The sequence below is a fragment of the Sarcophilus harrisii genome, chromosome 3, assembly GCF_902635505.1.
Source record: "Sarcophilus harrisii chromosome 3, mSarHar1.11, whole genome shotgun sequence".
Lineage (NCBI taxonomy): Eukaryota > Metazoa > Chordata > Mammalia > Dasyuromorphia > Dasyuridae > Sarcophilus > Sarcophilus harrisii.
In genome coordinates, this window is record NC_045428.1 from 48,385,726 (window position 1) to 48,405,861 (window position 20,136).

General features: G+C 32.1%; 1 pseudogene; it reads right to left on the bottom strand.

Annotated features, from left to right (window-relative positions):
- Window positions 1–17,044, bottom strand: part of LOC105750051 — a 124,467-nt pseudogene extending 107,423 nt beyond the window's left edge.
- Window positions 17,045–20,136: the final 3,092 nt, after the last annotated feature.

Consider the following 20,136-nt stretch of genomic DNA (forward strand, 5'->3'; position numbering starts at 1 on the left):
TTAGATTGTTGTATCAGATTCAATTTTGCTCTGGAGTGCAAAAGATTCTCATTTAAAGAATTTTTAATAAAGAGTAGATGATTAATCACTTATTTTTTCTTTCTTCATTCCAAAAAAGATCTGCCTTTTCTCCCTAAATGAAATTAGACTCCAGCCAGAATATTAAAAATGGAGGATGCTAAGAAAGATAAATTAATAAATAGATAGATAGATAGATAACCCATTCAAGATTCATTAGCATAACATCTTAAGTTCATAAATTTGGAGCTAGAAAGTACTTTAATGCCAGTTAGGTTAGTCTAAGCCCTTCATATTATATAATGAGGAAAGTGAGATTATGAGAAGTTAAATGAATTGTCTAGGATCATACAATAAGTAAATATCTGAAGTCAGTCAATAATCATTTATCACAAGTCAACTCTGTGCCCAGAACTATACTGATGCTGGAAGGAATATGAATCCAGTTTTTCCTAATCCCAAGTCCAACTATGTCATAATCATAAATTACATAGAAATTACTCACAAAGTGAGAAAAGAGGCAGATTCTAGAAGTCATCAAATCACAGATTGAGATCTAGAAGGGACTTTACAGGTCATTTTTTTTTAATTCCTCATTTTCCAATGAGGAAATTGAGGCACAGAAAGCTTAAATGACTCGTCTGGAATCACAGAGCTAGTAAATATTTGAGGCCGAATTTCTATCAAAGACTTCTTGATTCAAGTCCAACTACATCATAATTATCAATGCGTGAAAATAACAAACAAAAAAGAAGATTCATGATAGGATAATCTATCAGACGACCCAAGAATTCTTCAGGTTCAGTTCAAAGTCTGGTTAAATTAGAGATATAACTGCTTCTGATTTCTTTGTCATTTTTCAGTCTTTTCTAAGGAAGACTATTTCTCATTTCCAGCATTTGAAGATAAGCAGAATGCTTGAGGGATGAATCCTTCTGCTTTCCCCCATATACCTCCAGAAGTCCACTGCACTCTCTCTGTCTTTCATCCACTCAATTCCACACTATCATGCTATTCACTCTGAGGTATTCCATCATGTAGGGGAGGAAAGACAGTGCAGGTGGGCAATGGGTCCATCAAGCAGGCAATGGACCATGGAAGCAAGCTGCAGATTGGGTACTTAAGCACACAAACAAAAACCACATGGCAGTAAATTACTGTCATTACTTGAGGAAAGTTCTCTGGACTGTGCCGGATTGCCCGTGCAATAATAATTACGATGCAAACAAAGTAATCATTAAACAAACACTAGGATTTTTGTAGGCCTTAGCAAAATGCTTATTTTTACATCTGATACCCATGAACAACAGATGAATACTAATATGGGCGTAGGTATGCTAGCTCATGTCCAGTCTTTGGAATTCAATAGGAGTTACTGGTCAACATTTGGCCGAATTCAAATATCCCCTTCCTGCCAAAGCAGATTTTTTTTCCTGTGTTCATATTTTAATAACTGGTAAAATGAGGAAATAACCAATAACCAAGGCAGTCTTTGGGATTTTTTTTTTTGGCTGAATACAGCCAAAGTGTAGAATGTGAAGCCTTTGGTTTATGTCATCCTCCCATTATCTCAACTAAATGTATTTGAAGTTGTCCACCCTTGGCTTTTTCTTTTTAAATCAATTTGTATAGATATAGTCAAGGAGGAAAAAATAAATAAAGGATAAATAAAATTTAGAATATGAATTCTTAAGCTGGGACTTGAAAGAAAAAAACCATTCATAAAAATAATATACAATTTTAGAGGTGAAAGGATGTGTAATAATGATCATCTCATCCAATCACTTCATTTTTACAGTTGAGAACAATGAGTCCTAGGGAAATGAAGTAACTTGTACAAGATAACAAGACAGATACAATGAAAATTCTGGTCATCCAAATTGATTTTTTCCCCTTATACTACATCATGCTTCTCTAAAGATGTACAAAGATACTTAAAATTACTTTTTAAAAAAATTAAAAGGTGGAATATTTTATTGTCTTTACTAAGAAATTAATACTTGGATTTGATAACTCACGAACAATAAATCTTTAAAGTTAAAATACTTTTTTATTCTAAAAAAGAAAGGTTTTTGGTAAACCTTTCATTTCACATAAATTATTAAGAATTTCTTAGGCTCCTACTTTATATCAGGCACTGTGCTGGTTGCTGGGGATTTAAACACAAAAAGGAAACAGTCTCTAGCCTGAGGAAGCTTATATTACACAAAAGAGAGAGCATGTATGTCAGAGATACAGAGAGAACATCAATGTGTCATATGCCAGTATACCCTGGTAAGACCCTACTTTTAGACTCCCTAGTATATCTCCATTTGAATTCATTCGTTCAACAGAATTACAATGTTTTGGTTTTCTTTTTTTTTTTTTTTTTTTACTTGGAGGAAGAGAGGATATGCTCAGATCCATATTTTATGAAACCCCCTTAGGAAGTTGTATAGAAAATACATTGGAGTGGGGAGAGACTCAAGACAGGGATAGTAATTGGGAGAATATTGTCTTAATCAAAAAGAAAGATGATAATGCCCATTATTGCCACTATTATTCAATATTGTACTAGAAATGTTGGCTTTAGCAATAAGAAACAACAAAGAAATTAAAGGAATTAGAGTAGGTAAGGAGGAGATAAAAGTATCATTTTTTGTTGATAGTAAATTTAGAGAATTCTAGAGAATAAACCAAAAAAACTACTTAAAACAATTAACAGCTTTAGCAAAGTTGCAGGTTATAAAATAAACCCACACAAATCATCAGCATTTCTGTGTGTTACTAACAAATCCCAGCAGGAAGAGATAGAAAGGGAAATTCCATTTAAAATAACTGTAGGCAAAATAAAATATTTGGGTATTTATCTACTGAGACAAAGACATGGACTATATGAACACAACCGCAAAACTCTTTTTATACAAATAAAGTTATATCTGAAACAACTAGAAAAATATCAATTGCTCATAGGCAGGTCAAGCTAATAAAAAATGGCAATTCTACATAAATTAGTCTATTTGTTCAGTGTCATGCTAATCAAACTGCAAAAAATTTATAGAACTAGAAAATATATAATAACTAAATTCTTATGGAAAAAGAAAAGGTCAAGAATATCAAGGGAATTAATGGGGAAAAAATGCAAAGGATCCTGGCCTAAAAGGTACCAGACCTAAAAATCTATTATAAAGCAGCAGTTATCAAAGCCATCTGGTACTGACTAAGAAATAGAGTGGTGGATCAGTGGAATAGGTTAGATATACATAACAAAATAACAGATGACTATAGTAATCTATTGTTTGTTAAACCCAAAAACTCTAGCTTCTGGGATAAGAACTCACTATTTGACAAAAATGTCTGGGAACACTGGAAAGTAATATGTCAGATAATTGAAACAGACCTACATCTTATGTCTCATTCCAAAATAAGGTCAAAATGGTTACATGATTTAGGCATAAAGGGTGATACTATAAATAAATTAGGAGAGCAAAGGATAGTTTATCTATCAGATCTTCAGAGAAGAGAAGAATTTATGAACAAAGAAGAACATTACAAAATGCAAAATAGATAACTTTGATTACATTAAATTAAAAAGTTTTTGCACAAAGAAAATCAATGCAACCAAGTTTTAGATGGGAAGCAGAAATCTGGGAAACAATTTTTTATATAGTATTTCTGATAGAGGTCTCATTTCTAAAATATTAAAATATAAAATATAAAAAAATACTCAAATGTATAGGAATTCAAGCCATTCCCCAACTGATAAATGGTCAAAGGGTATTTTTCCATTCATTCAAATCATTCAAAGAGAATTTTCAGATAAAATCAAAGCCATTTATAATCATATGAAAAAATACTCTAAATCACTATCGAATAGATGTAGAGGGCTTGAACTCTGAAAAGATGTACTTAAATCTAGGTCAGTAAGGTACTTATAGTTAAGCATATATTTAGTTTTTAGTATGGTGATGTAATGGTTGTACACCCTCAGTGTGTTGTAATGATGTAATCGTACTGGAGTATTTAAGGGCTGGGACAACTAGGAATGCTCTCTCAGCCACAGCTCTCAGCCACAGACACTAGAGAAGACTCCAGACTCTGGACGCCATCACTGACCAGCCACGTGGCCCTCCTGCTTCCTTCACTCCTCCACTAACACCAAAGACTCAGGCTGATCCTGAGGTCTTCCAGAGAAGTAGTCCGGACTTTACAATTATAGAAATGCAAATTAAAACAACTCTGAAATACCACTTCATACCTCTCAGTTTGGCTAAGATGACAGGAAAAGATAATAATAAATTTGCAGGAGATATGGAAAAATTGGGACACTAAAGCATTGTTGATGGAGTTATGGAACGGTTCAACCATTCTAGAGAGCAATTTGGAACTATATTCAATGAGCAATAAAACTGTGATTATTCTTTGATCCAGCAGTATCATTACTGGATCTGTATCCCAAGGAAATCATAAAAATGCAACAATATTTTTGCAGTTCTTTTTGTGGTAGCAAAGAACTGGAAAATGAGTATATGCACATCAATTAGAAAATGCTTGAACAAGTTATACTTTATGAAAATAATGAAATATTACTGTTCTATAAAAAATGATGAACAGTCTGATTTCAGAAAGGCCTGGAAAGATTTACATAAACTGATGTTGTGTGAAACAAGCAGAACCAGGAAAATATTTATCACAGTAATAGCGAGATTGTGTGATAATTATGAAAGACTTGGTTCTTCTCAGAAGTTTAGTGATCCAAGGAAGTCCCAATAAGCTTTAGATAAAAATGCCATCTGTATCCAGAGAGAGAACTATGGAGACTGAATGTAAATTGACACATGCTATGTTCATTTCTTTTTCTTCTGTTTTTTTCCCCCATTTTTTTTTTCCTTTTGTTTTGATTTTTCTCTCCCAATATGATTCATATAACAATATGTAAAAATGAATGTAATGTATAACTAAAAATGTTGCTTTGCATGTATAAAGTAATCAAAAATTATAAAAAATATTATATTGATGAAATATAATTATTGACAAATATTGACAAAAAAATTAAATACAATTATAAAAAATTAAGTTGAAAAAAGACTCAAAATCTTTAAATCCTTTACCCCTCACTTTCCCTCCACTTTGCCCTGCTTGAAGAAAAAAAAGCTATTAAACATTTTTACATGTGTGTAACTTTGGATCTGAATGAGTAGTCCAAGAAATATACCACCACTACCAGGACACACTTTACCTATCTATATATCACTATTTTCTTTTAAAAGACAGTTTACAAATTTTTATCACCATTATTTTGTAATTACTTCTTTCTTACTCTGTTATGATTTTATTCTCACTGAAAGTCATTAAAAAAGACTCTACTTTCATACCACATATTTCATCTTTTGAAGATGGAAAAAATCAGAGATCCTAAGAGAGAGAGAGGTAAATAAATGGTAACCACTTGGATATCACTGTGACAAGGAATTGTGACTTTGGGGATTTCACTGTGAGTTGTTGTGATAATATCCAAGACTAGAGAATAGTGCCAAAAGGGTGTGTATTAAGGAAAAGGAAGAAAGTAGCTAAAATGTTTAGGGGAAAGGTGGATAGCATTATTTCTTAAAATATGGTCATGAAGAAATTTAGGAACAAGATGAGAAAGCTATAGGGGGAAGAATATTATTTAAGACTAAAGGAGGAGCAGCCAAGATGGTATAGTAAAGAAAGCACTCAACTGATCTCTTCCAGCATTCTCATCCAAATAACTTTAAAATAATGTTCCAAATTAATTTATGGAGTATCAAAATTAAGATCAAAGGGAGACATTCTTCCAGCCCAAGATAACTTAGGAGGTCATACAGATAGATCTATAACTCATGGGAATAGAGGCTGACTTGAAATACATGGATGAAATACTGGTGATAGTTTAACGTTGTGACAACATAAGTAATATCAAATTTAGGAGTTCTTAAGCCGGAGACAGTAGGGTACCTAACAAATAATCAGAAAGCTGTTACAGGAAACCCTTATGCTAGTTCCAGATGCAAGAACATTCTTTATTTGACAATTGCATTGCCTGTGCCAACTTCTGGATCATAGTTCAAAAGCAGAAAAGAGAACTTTTGGTCAAGAGGGAAAAAAGGTCCTGAGGGACAATATTGCTTTTGGTCACAAGGGATCAGGGACCCTAATGGGTGTCACTTTTGGTACTTCCTGGATAAGGACAGAAGACTGACCAGTTCTGAAAAGAGGAAGACAAAAAAAGCCTCAAGCTTGAGACAGTGCCCTTCCCCAACTCATATACACTGAAAACAACACAATTTTAATAAAAATTTCAAAATCAAAAAACAATTTGAAAAAATGAGCAAAAAATAACAGAACATGACCATTAAAAGCTATTATGATGACTGGGAAAATCAAGCCACAAATTAAGGTGACAATAACAAAGTCAAATAACTACAAGCAAATCCTCAAAGGAAAAAAAAAAGTAAGGTAGATACTACCCTAACAAGAATTCCCGGAAGAGTTAAAAATATTATTTGAAAAATCAAATAAGATTGGCAGGAAGAAATTAGATAAAGAATTAAAATCAAAGGAAGAAAATTATTAAAAGACAATTACCAGCTTGATTAAAAGAGGCACAAAAATACAGAAGAAATTAAGATCTTAAAAACAGAGTTTGACTAGGTCTATATCCCAAAGATATCCAAAACAAAGAAAAGAAAAGAAATATTTGTACAAAAATATTTAAAGCAACTCTTTTTATAATGCCTATGAATTAGAAATTGAATGGATGCCCATCAATTGGGGAATAGTTAAACAAGCTGCAGATAATGATTGTAATGGATTATTATTATTGTGCTATAAGAAATGACAAGTAGGATGATTTCAACAAACCTGGAAAGACTTATATTAACTGATACTTAGTGAAAGAAACAGAATCAGGAAGATGTTTTACACAGTAACAGCTACATTGTTTAATAAAGAACTGTGAGTGACTTATTCTCATCAATACAATTTTCCAAGACAACCCCAAAGGACTAATTGTGAAGCATACTACCCAACTCAAGAGAAAGAACTGATATTTTTAATAAAGATTGAAGCATGATATTTTTTATTCTTTTTTTTCTTTTATTGAGTCTTTTTGTAAAAAAAAAATGATACAGAAGTATTTTACATAATTATATATGTTTAACCTATATTTGATTGTTTACCATCTCAGGGAGGGGAAAGCAATGAAAGAGGAAAGGAATAAAATTTGAATTTCAAAAGTATAAATAAAAATATTTTTAAAATTAAAAAAACAGTTAGCCTAATGGTAAAAAGTACAAAAAATACTGATGAAAATATTTCCTTGAAAAGCAGAATGGGTACAAAAGCTTACTGAGGAAAGTGTTCCCTTAAATTGAGCAAGTTAAAGCTAATGACATGAGATATCAAGAAACAAAACAAAATCAAAAGAGAATATGAAATATCTCATCAGAAAACATCTGATCTGAAAAATAGATCAAGAAGAGATAATTTAAGAATTATTAGACTCCCCAAAAGGCATGATAAAAGAAAAAGCCTAGACATCATTTTGCGAAAAATTTTCAAGAAATAGTGCACCCACATCTAGATCCAAAGGGTAATATAAAAACTGAAAAAAAATCATACATCACCTTCTGAAAGAGAATCCAAAATGAAAACTCACAAAAGTTCCAAACTTCCCAAGAGAAAGTACTTCAAACAGGCAAAGATAAAACATAAGAATACCATGGAATCACAATCAGTATCACTCAAGATTTAGCATCAACCACATTAAAAGAGTAGAGTGCTTCTAATATGATATTCCAAAAGATTCCTAAAGAACTGTTATTACAACCAAGAACAATCTATCCAACAAAATTTAATATAATCCCTCAAAGGAAAAAAATGGATATTTAATCAAATAGAGGACTTTTAAGCATTTTTGATGAAATGACCAAAGCTGAATAGAAAATGCTCTTTCAAATACAAAGTTCAGGGGAAACATAAAAGGTAACTAAAAGACCCAATAAGGTTAAACTAAATACTTTTCTATATGGGAAGATGAAACACATAAATTCTAAGAATTTCATCATTATTGGGGCAGTTAGAAGAATTCCACATAAAAAAGCGGATTCAGGGCACAAGGGATGCCCTGGGGAATGGGACAGGAGGGAGAAGAAAAATGGGAAAAATTTATTTTACATAAAAGAAGCACAAAAGTAAGAATTTTTACAATGAAGGAGAAAAGGCTGAGGGATGACAGACAATACTTAAATATCACTTACATCTAAACTGGTTTAAAAAGAGGGGGAGTATATGTATTCAACCACATATACACATCCTCAACTGGTAATAAATATCTGTCTTAATCAATCAGGAAAGAGAAGTAAAAAAGGTTAAAGGAGAGGGGGAAGATAATAAAAGGTACAATAGATAAAAGAAAGTAGTGCTCAAATGTAAAACAGACTTTAGAGAAAATATAGGATTAAAAGAGAGAGAAGGATAAACAGAAAGAAAATAGGATGGAAGTAAATGCAAAGTCAGTAACCATAACTGTGGATGTTATTGGGAGGGGGATGAAGACACATAAAAAATGAAGTGAATAGCAGAATGAATTAAAAACTAGAATCCAACAACATGTTGTTTACAAAAAAAAAAAAAAAAAAAAACACTTCAAACCAAAATATACAGAGATAAAATAAGGCACTAAATCAGAAACGTTTATGCTTCAGCTGAAATGTAAAAGGCAAGAGTAGCAATCATGTTCTCAGCTAAAGCAAAAATAGATCTAATTAAAAGGGATAAACAGAGAAATATCTTGCTAAAAGATACCATGAATAATGAAGTTATATCAATACTAAATATATTTGTACTAAATAGCATAGTGCCCAAATTATTTTTAAAGATTGGAAAGAAAAGATTTTGTATTCCTTAATATATAAAATAACTGTCAAATTGCTTGCCTTCTCAAGGAGCGGGGTGAGGAAGAAAGAAGAAGAGATTTTGGAACTCAAATATATATTTTAAATGTTAAAAAATATTTTACATACCATTGGGAAATAATATATCCACACATTTATAGTATATGTACATATATATATATATATATATAGACAGATATAAATTTTCTGTCTACATATATATGCACATAAGAAGATCAACAGAGGCAGAAGAAACTATGTATCTTTAAATAAAGTAAGGACTATATGATAAATATGAGAAACAGATCACAAGCTTGGGAGATTATTCATGATTTAATCGTGAAAAGTAGTTCAGACATTTAGAATGCTCCCCTCTCTCAGAGCAGAATTGTTTACTTTGTACTTATTTTATTAATAATTCAATCCTTCAAAAAGTAGAGAAAAGAACAAGAAAAAATCTATTAGATCTAAATCTCATGTATAAGGGAGAACTAATTGCTAGAGTGGAAATAATGAGAACCTTGTGGAAATATAACCAACACATTTTAAACGTTATAATAAAGATACAAAAGTATGCTATAGTATTGTAAATTTCATTTAAATTTATCCTAGTCCAGCAGGTTCAAAGTTTAAAAAGCAATTAAAAATCACTTTAAAATTATACATTAAGATCCCAATACAGAATGTAAGAGTCCATAAATATAATTACCTTTCCATAACGACTAGATCAAAACTCAAGGAAAAAACCCATAGTGCAATTACCACTCTGAGGGAAAAAAGAAGGGAGGGAGAGGTCCAAGGCAAGTCTTGGGGACTATTCAAGTTGCAAAAACAGGGAGACAATGTCAATAGTATGGTACATCCAGCCTCCTCACACAGTAATAGTTAGGTTCTATCACATCCCACCTCTTACTGTCAAAGTCCCAGAAATATTCTGAGGAACTTGTACTACTAAGACTATCTAAAAAAAAAAAAACCAAAAATGAAGGAATGTAAAACAAGTCATATAAATTGCTAATGTTTATTTATTAATATCAATGTAAACATAAAACAATATGAACGATCATATTAAAATGGTGGAAAAGTTATGTCAAGGTCACTTAAAAATCTTCTGAGACAAAATAATCAGGATGCCCAAGAACCTGAAACATCATATGCACCAAATAAATGATTATATATCCAATTTTGTCACTAATCCCCAGCAGTGGCCCAGACCAAGACGTCATAGGCCTTTAACATGCAATCTATGCAAGGGTTTAAGTTAACATTAGCATTCACTATATGTCAACAATCATTCTTTGTACTCATGCCCACCAGCTGAAATTTCACCTTAGGAAGTTCTCTCAATAGGGGTATAATCTTTTTAGAATTCCCTATGATCCCCAATAGGGAATGATATCAAGATATTGGACCTTGTAGAGACTACAAGAGGACTACCCTCTTCCTCCCTGGAAATTAGATGAAAATTTTCCTTTGCTTTTATCCAGAAACTTAAAATCACAAACAAATTGACCGGTGTCCTCTTTCCTGAAAGTAAACTCCCACTCAACATGATTATAAAAAGATAATTCTACTTTTACCATATGTTTTACAATATGATTAAAATGTAAAGTGTCTCACAGTAATTTCCAAACAAAAGAGAAGAATAAATCCAGTAAACTACAAGCTAGTGGACCTGACTTTTATACCAGACAAAATTCTAGATCAGATTATTAAAGACATGATTAGCATGTATCTGAAAAGTACTGATCACAAAATATTAATATGGATTTAACAAGAACAGAGCAGAGAGCATTTTGTTTTGTTTTTACTTGTTTACCAATTTGGTAGATCAGGGATAGAAAAAGATATTCACACTCGTGTGTGTATAGACATATATATACACACATACGTGTGTGTGTATATACACATTTGACTTAGATTTTGGCAGGGAATTTGTCAAATTCTCTTATGCTCTCCTTGTGAAAAAGATATGGAAATATGGAGAGATATGGAAGTGTAAGCATTTGGATTCAGAGCTTATTATATTTCCAAAGAGAAGTCATTAATGACTGAATGTCAGTTTGGAAAATCTCTAGGGAGTAGTTCTTGATCATGTGCTACTTACCATTTTTATTAATGAGATCTTCAAGGCACAGATAGAATGATTATAGAAATTTCAGATGACTTAGAATTGGAAAGAATAGCTAAGAAAGTAGATAACAATGTTAGTTTCCAAAACAAAGTTTTTAAGGGTCCCAAACAACTGGTATAATCTACTAAAATGGAATTCAATACAAATAAGTGTAATTTTAAACTCAAATTCAAACCAAGAACATCAAAAATACAGAATGAGAAAAGCATGGTTAACCAGTAGTTTCTCTGAAAAAAGAACTTGTGCCTTCAGTGGATGGCAGTATCAATTTGAGGCAAGTGTCATTAGCAAATGAGATCTTATTTAGGAACAACATACTTCACGTCTACAATACAACATAATACAACTGTATCTTGTCTTGATCAGATCACATATGGTAAACTGTATTCAACACTGGATACAAGTATTTGAATAATTTCATGTGAAAGAATAATTAGACTTGTCCTACTTAGTCCTAGGAAGCAGAACTCGGAAACATGGATAGAAATTTCAAGAATGAAAACTTATTCCTTGTATGAAGAAAAACTTCTAATAATTAGAGGTATTTAAAAGTGAGCAGCCATGGGAAATATTGGGTTCTTCCTCATCAGAGTTCTCCAAGCAAATATAATTGATTATTTGTCAGGCAAATTTTGGTATGGATTGATAAGGGTTTGATATTGATATGGGTTATATTCCATGGCCATAACTCTGAGATAAAATAGATAGATTGTTATTGATTGAGGATTTATTGAGTGCTTACTATATCCCAGGTACAGGTAGAGTGTTAAGCCTTAAGATATAAATACAAACAGGCAAAATAAACCCTGCTTTCAAGGAGCTTAAATTTGGCAAAAAATTTATGGATCTTGTTAGATTGCATAACATGGAAATGGCCTGGACTGATAAATTAAAGTAAAAGCCCACCTATTAGAATTAAGTGACTAAAGTGTAGAGTCTAACTAAGGAGAGCTAGGGGAGATAAAATCTATGTTTCCATAAACTGTATCTTTATTATTAATTATTAAGATCTGTTTAATTATTTGATATTAAGAATAGCAATGTGGTATAGTGGGTCATGTGCTGGATTTAGAGTGAGCATTAAGTTTGGACACCTCCTCTACTAATTAAAATCTGTGTGATTTTTGGCAAGTTATTTAATCACTCTAATCTCAGCTTCCTCATTTATAAAATGAGAGCTTTCTCCATGATCTCTAAGGTCCTTTTTACCTCTAAATCTTGTAAATAAGCAATGAGTCATTTTTCTTTCTTTTTATAGAACCTCCAAAATGGGTAAAAAAAAATTTCACCCACTACTTGTCTGTGAAAACAACCAAAGATAAAACCATTAGGGACTAAAAACTTATTTTTAATGTAACAGCAAATATAAATTGCGAAGTTGATGTCAACATAAATTTACACTTTAGGCATATTAGTGCAGAGTTTTTTCAGCAATAGACAATAAATTCTGTAGCACTCATTACAGAAGTGGGATTACTTTATCACAGAATTTCAGGCTCAAAAGGGACCTCATAGGACATCTAATCCAACTCATATCTAAAAAGTAATCTCTTAAAACAGATGTGTCACACTGAAACAGACACTGAGCTCTATTAACCTATGCATAAAGATCCTTCTTGGCTGCATTTTGATTTAGAAAACCCATGTCTTTGTTTTTTTTTTTAATTTTGTTAAATATTTCCCAATTACATTTTATTCTGGTTAGGAGGTCCTCAAGAGTTCTGTGAAGATATCCCATTCCACCTTTTTTCATGCCAAATTCTCTCCTTTCCTCTAAATCCCTCTCCATTCATTGAGAAGACAAGAAATAGAATATTCATTATACATACTATATACATATTATTATTTATTAAGTTCCTACTATGTGTGAAGCATTATGCTAAACTCTGAGGATGAAAAAAGAAGCAAAAGACAATTTCTGATCTCAAGGAGTTCACATGCAAAATATATTTCAATGAAGGTAAGAAAAATAAAGTGAAGAGAAATATAATTCAATGTATTCTCAGAGTTCACAAGTTTTCTCTCTGGGGAGAGAGAGGACTCATTTTTCATCATGAGTCCTCTGGAACTGTCTTGGATCATTATATTAATCGTAGTAGCCAAATCTTTAACAGTTTATGATTGTTACAATATTACTATTTCTGTGTACAGTGTTTTTCTCTACTCATATCATGTTGCATCAATTCATATAAATCTTCCTAGGTTTTTCTGAAACCATCCCCTTCATTATTTCTCTCAGCATTCCCTATGATATGCCACTTGTTTAACCATTCCCCAGGTGATGAGCATCTCTCAGTTGCCTTTTTTGCCACAATAAAAAGAGGAGCTATCAATAATTTTGTACATGTGATCATATTTGATTTTAGGAAGTTTTCCTTCACTTTCCTTTAGGAAGTTTTAAGAAGTTTTTGCTTATCCTAAGCTTGAATATCTTTGTCCATAAAAATTTTTGTTTCCACTTCTGATCCTTGAGGACAAATAGATGTAGTATGATCACTCTTCCCTGTTATAACTCTTCAAATATGTTAAGATAGATATTTGGTCCTCCCTAAATCTCCTCTTCTCTGAGACAAATTGTCCATATTCCTTCAATGAATCTTCATATGATATAATCTTAAATCCCTACACAGTCCTGATTATTAGCCTTTAGATCAAGTGTTCTAATCCATTTGTGTGCCTGGACACCATTTGCAATCTAATGAGGTTTATGGACTGCTTCTCAGAATAATGATTTTTTTTAAAATCTCATGTTAAATTTCAATTAGAAGCTAGTGAAAATAAAGAATTTTTAATGCAAACTCATAGAATTTTTGAATTCTATTTGGTCCCTGGATCCTGGGTTAAGAACTCCTGCTTTAGCTAAAATAGAGTTTTTCTAAGTCCTTTCTAAAATGTGATGTCCATAATTGAATTCAAAGATCCAGATGCAGTTTCATATGAGCAGAATAAAACAGATTTTTATAGTCCTAGACATTAGGTCTCTCTTAATGCAACCTGAGACAGTATTAGCTTTATTGACAATCAAGTCATTATTGAGTCATAATAAACACAGACCTAAAGCTTTTAGTCCTAAAATTAGTCCACTAAAATCTACATTGTATTGTATCTAGAGAGCTGAACTTGAAGTTAGAAAATCTGGTTTTAATGCTGCCTCACATACTTATTGTATAACTTGGCTAATCATTTAACATCTCTCAGTCTAAGTATCTTCATAAGTAAAATGGGGAAAATAATAGCATCTACTTCACATGCTTGTTGAGAGTATACAAGAAGCTAATGTATGCTATTTCAGGGTCAATTGGATGACACATTGGATAGGATGCTGGTCTGGAATCAAAAAGTTATCATTGAGTCACTTCAGTTATGTCCAACTCTGCATGACCCCATTTGTCTCAGCCAGGGTCACACAGCAAGTTATCTGAAGCCAAATTCAAACTCATGAAGATTCTTCCTTGATTTTTAGTCTTGTCCTTTAGCTACCTAGACCGGAGTTCAAACCTGACTTCAGATACTGTGTGATCTTGGGTAAGTCCTTTGACTTGTTTGTCTCAGTTTCCCCATCTTTAAAATGAGCCAAAGAAAGAAATGACAAACCACTCAGTATCTGCCAAAAAATAAAACCGAAATGGGATAACAAAGAATCAGACAAGATTGAAATGCCTGAACAATAACTTATGTCAAGAACCTTGACAATTATAAAGTGCTATGTATAATTGGAAGTTATCATTATTATCTTTATAAATTTGTTGAATATCATTTTATCCTTTTACATACTTTTATGTTTATTTATAAATATGAATAGACATTGAGATGTTGGTAAATGGCAAATAGAGGTTTATAATTTTGTTCTCTAGTAACTATTCCTTGAGTTACCAGCAATGGCTCCACAAGGGTTCTGGGATGCATTAATTTTGCAGTATAACCCAGAGTATAACAGAAATAACCAAATTATCACATACTTAATTCATTGAATATTCACAATTTGCTTTTTTTATTGTGAATAAAGGAATTACTTTTCTAGTTTGATATATACTTGAAAGAATGAATTCTTATTGTGGATTCCAGCCTAAGTTTTTGGGTGATTGAGGGTTCATTCCTAATTCTTTATTGAGTTTTTCATTGGTGACCCTTAGCAAACACTTACTCTGTCCTTTTATAAAAAGAGGTTTTTAAGAGTTCAATGACATGGTTCCAAAAATGTTTAATGGTTTCTCACATGTATGGGATTCGAAGTTGGGTAAAAAAAATGTAGATAATTTTCCATTTTATTCTCCCATTTTTGACAAAGTTCCATCTTAAATCTTATTCTGGACCCATTCACTATTTGAACCCCATTCACTATCTCAGACTGAATAAGAAATCAGAGGCAAAGTGGGGTACCAAAGGAGAAAAGAGTTAGGGGAAAGATTATCATATAATGTGAAAATAAAATAAGAATGGTATTCTGCAGTGTCTGCTACACAACACCCCCAGGGAAGTAGGGAGAACAAAATGGAAGTTATTCAACTGAAAAATCCAGTACTATTCTTCCTAAATTCTCCCACTTAAAGTCCGACCATTTTCAGAGAACCAAAAAAGTGCTTGTTTCCTGAAGGCACAGGACTTCACATTGTCAGCATAACCGATATCATGCACTAACCAGAATGATTAGCCCATTACTGGTGTTGCTCCCCAAATTTATGGCTCAATGTACATAATAAACTAATACTATGATAGACAAAACTTATTTTTCTACCCAGTCACATGTTTCCTGGGTCAAGAGAGAGGACAGAATAAGGCAATTTAAAAATAATAATAAATTAAAATAAAATCATACATCAGCTGGAGCTATTAAGCTTACCTTCAAACTCTTGACGGAAATTGCAGAAAATTCAGAGTACAGAAAAGTGATAGCTTTTGCTAAGCCAAGTGTTGCTAACCTGTGGGAACCTAAATTCATTCCTAAATAGAAACGCTCCTGCAAAAAAAAATGTACAGTCTTAATTTTGTATCACACTGTGCATGGCTCAGTATTTGAGGTAAACTAATGACCCAATATATTACCTGAACTTGCAAATATAGCACTATTCAGTCTTTATAGAAATACATTTCTGCCCAGAAATGGCAGATGTTTGTGTGTCTTATATTTCTCCTGGGTAGATGCTCCTAGCATTCACCCATCATTATTAAAACATCTTTTAAATATATTCAGACATGCAGAGTTTCCAACTACCTCAACCTTTTCCATGGCAAACTTTCTAAAGTGAGACATTTTTTCCTCTTTGGAGCTCTCTACTCATCTGGGATAATGAGATCCTATTAATTTTCTTGATGGGAGGATGGTAAACCAGAAAAGAATTTCCAGATTATTTGTAATAATAAGAGCCAACACTTACATAGCACTTTAAAATTTGCAAAGCTAATTCATAAATATCATCTTATTTTGTCTTCATATCAACTCTTGTGATCCATTATTATCTCAGGCCAATTATCCCACATCAATCCCACATTACATTTTTTTTTTTTTTTTGGTGAGGCAATTGGGGTTAAGTGACTTGCTTAGGGTCACAAAACTAGAAAGTTTTTAAGTGTCCAAGTCAGATTTGAATTCTGGCCCTCCTGACTTAAGGACTGGTGGTGTTCTATCCATTGTGCCATCTAGCTGTCCCCCAACCAAAGTTAAAAGAGCTACTTTGCTTAGGGTTACACAGTTACTAACTATGTAAAGCAAGTTTTGAACTGAAGTCTTCTTGACTCCATGTCTAGCTTTGTATCCCCAGGTTGCTTGTTCAGATACTCTTCTAAGGATCATTAGAATTAATTATAAGAAGATAGACATGTTTGGAAGAACCACAAGACCCTTTCCTTCCAAAGCAGTCTTCTGTGCTATGAGCTATTTAATTTATATCCAAGTAGAGCTTATCTTCCAATGTTAGGGTCTTCTTTGAAGGAAAATGTCTATTCATTTTACCAAAATTACACCAAAGCCTGATTTGTTCTGCACTGAAATTGTCATCATTACCCCCCTTTACATTTCCCTATCATCCTCTATGTATTTATTGACTAGGAGTTTCCTCCCAGGAAGAGAGCCAGTGGAATTCTGGAGCAGACAGAAAATACGAGTCAGTTGTCTATTTAAGGCAACTGCAAAGAAGAGGTTCAATACCATTTTTGTTCCACTTTTTAAAAGGCAAATAACCAACTAAAATGAAAAAAATTTTACTAAACTGTGTCCAAAATATAGTCCTGCATTTCTTCCTGTTAACTAAAGTGTTACTATTTCTTTTCATGAATCCTAACCAAATTTTTTTAAATGTTCCTTTTTCTTGTTTCCCAAGTCATATTAAAAATGACTGATAAGAGAAAAAAATTTCTTGCCTTTAAAAAAATTTAAATTTTACTTATCCTCAGCAATTTTTTGCTGAATCGGTTAATATCTTACTTCTGTTCCTGGTGGAACAAATTACTCTTAATTTTACACACACACACACACACACACACATATATATATATATACACATATATAATATATGTGTATATATATATATACACACCTTGTTTCACAATTGCCTATACTTTTTTAGAAACTTGCATTTTAAAAAACCCTACTAAGACTACTACAAATAATGATTGCATTTTTAAAATTCCTACTAAGACTACTACAAATAATGATTAGATGTGGATTTTTTGAATATATAAACAAAGAACCACGTAAAATGTGAGTTATTTTTTTCATTCTCATCTTTTTCAATGAGTTTCAGAACAAAATAGTTCTAAGACAGATCATTTTCATGCTATTATTAATAATCGCTAGCATTTATATAGCACTTTAACATTTGTGAAGCATTTTATATGTGTTTTCTTTTTTGATCATCACAACAACATTGCAGGATAGGTGCATCCCCACTTTATAGATGAGAACACTGAACATACAAATGGTTAAGTCTCACAGCTAGTGTCTAAATCAAGATATAAACTTAACTCTTCCTAACTCCAAGTCCTGTACACTTAACTGCCTCATATATAGAACATTCAATGTTCTATAAACTAGTACAAAGCTTGATCAAATAGAGCCTTTTCTGGTAGTTGAATAAAAGTATCAGGATATAATTTCTTTCTTTGTAAACTCATTCAGGGCACCATTGGTACAACTTTGATAGGGAGACAGAACAACAAAGATATGTACCTTGTCCTGTTCCCACAATGTTTTTATCTCTTTATCCAGGTTTTTAACCTTTATACTTATTAAAATGTGCTTTATTACTTCTTATTAAGCTCTATGTTTTATTTGACTTAGAGAGATTTGAGAATTTGAAATGGCTATATATATATATATATATATATATATATATATATATATTTTATGGCTAAATATATATATATATATTATTCTATGTAAAATACTTTTCATAAGCTTCTGGGAAATATTATTATCTGGGAAATATGTTTGCTCTTCATTAATATTCCAATTCAACCCATTAGAGTTTATTGATTGAGTTCTCCAGAATATTTTGAGATCTATATTCATAATAAAGAAATTTGTTGGCTTTCAACCAAAGAAAGTTAATGAATTTCTGCTATATAATTACAGCCATTGGGTCATATATTGTTAGATATTCAGTAGGTGCTAAATATTTACAGCTTGAACAGGTTTTTGCACTGCTTCTATTTCCTTGAATAATCTACATTGTTCAAGTTTGTTCTGGAATTGCCATGATAAACCCCTCTACTTCAAATAAGTCCAGATTACTCACCCATTCATTTGATTTTTTTCTTTGCCAACATATTTTTGGTTTAGTTTATGTGGCTGGTGACCATGAAGGGCCTTTTGAATCTGTTTTAAGATCTTAGGAAATTCATAGGATCTATCCTAGCATAGAAATCATTTGTGGTTTGTAGTCAAACTAAAAAAGTATATCTAGCCCTTTACTATTTCTCCATAATGATCAGTGATTTTTTTCCAAAGATTTTTTTTTTAGTTTTTTGAGATGTCACAAACTCTAAGAATACCTATCAATCTTACCTATCAATCTTATCTATATTTTTGGCATCAAAGTATTAATTTTTCTATCATTTCCTTAGACTGATGGGCACTAGGTTTTTATTAATTTTGTTTTATTAGGATAATTTTTAAATCAATTATTGTCCATTTTATCATTCCAATATATATATTAAGAATAGCCCAATGCAAGTAGGCATTTTTATTTCCATTATTTGTAGTATCATCATTGAAGTTGTCAACAAAAACAACAAAGTGGCAAAGAAAGCTGACTTGAAATTAGAAATACTAGCATTTGATGCATACTGTGTGACTATGAGCAAGTAACTTAACTTCTCAAAATCCCCAGGAAATTCCTTAAAAGTATGAATTACAAAGATGTTGTTGAGTTGCATTAATAGAAGGACTTCAAACTCTGAGAAATCTATCACCAGTTAAATTACAGCTCTAGGCTCTAGCCATATTCAGAATCATATTATTGATTAGAGTAAAATGTTACTTTTTTAGAGTAAAGACAGCCATTATTACTGTCATTTAAAATCTTCTTCTATAAAGTAGCTAGGAATAACTAACCCTAAAACCAAGACATCTTTTCTTAAAGGCTTATTTTTTTCCAAATTCACCATGTTTTAAACTTTCAATATTTTGACTTCTTCATAGACCAAGGGAAGAGGAAGAAAGAAGCTCTGAGTGAGTCAGTCAATGAACATTTATTAATGATTGTATTCCAAATACTGTATTAAGCACAAAATATATAAAAAGGAGCAAAAGCCAGCCATTTTCCTTAAAGAGCTTACAATTTAATGGGGAGACAACATGTAAAGAAATATATACATAGAAAGTGTAATATACTTAGGAAGCAATCAAGAGAGGGAAGGCATTAGAATAAAGAGGGACTGGGGAAGACTTCCTGTAGAAGAAGGTAGGATCTTAGTTGGAACTTAAAAGAAAGTTAGGAAGCTCAGCAATCAAAGAGGAATGCATTCCAGGCATGGGGCAGCCAAAAAAAATGGCTGGAATCAAGAGATGGAGTTTCTTGTTTAGGAAAAAGTGAGGAAGACAGTGTCACTGAATCAATCTTTGTACTGTATAAGAATACTGGAAAGGAA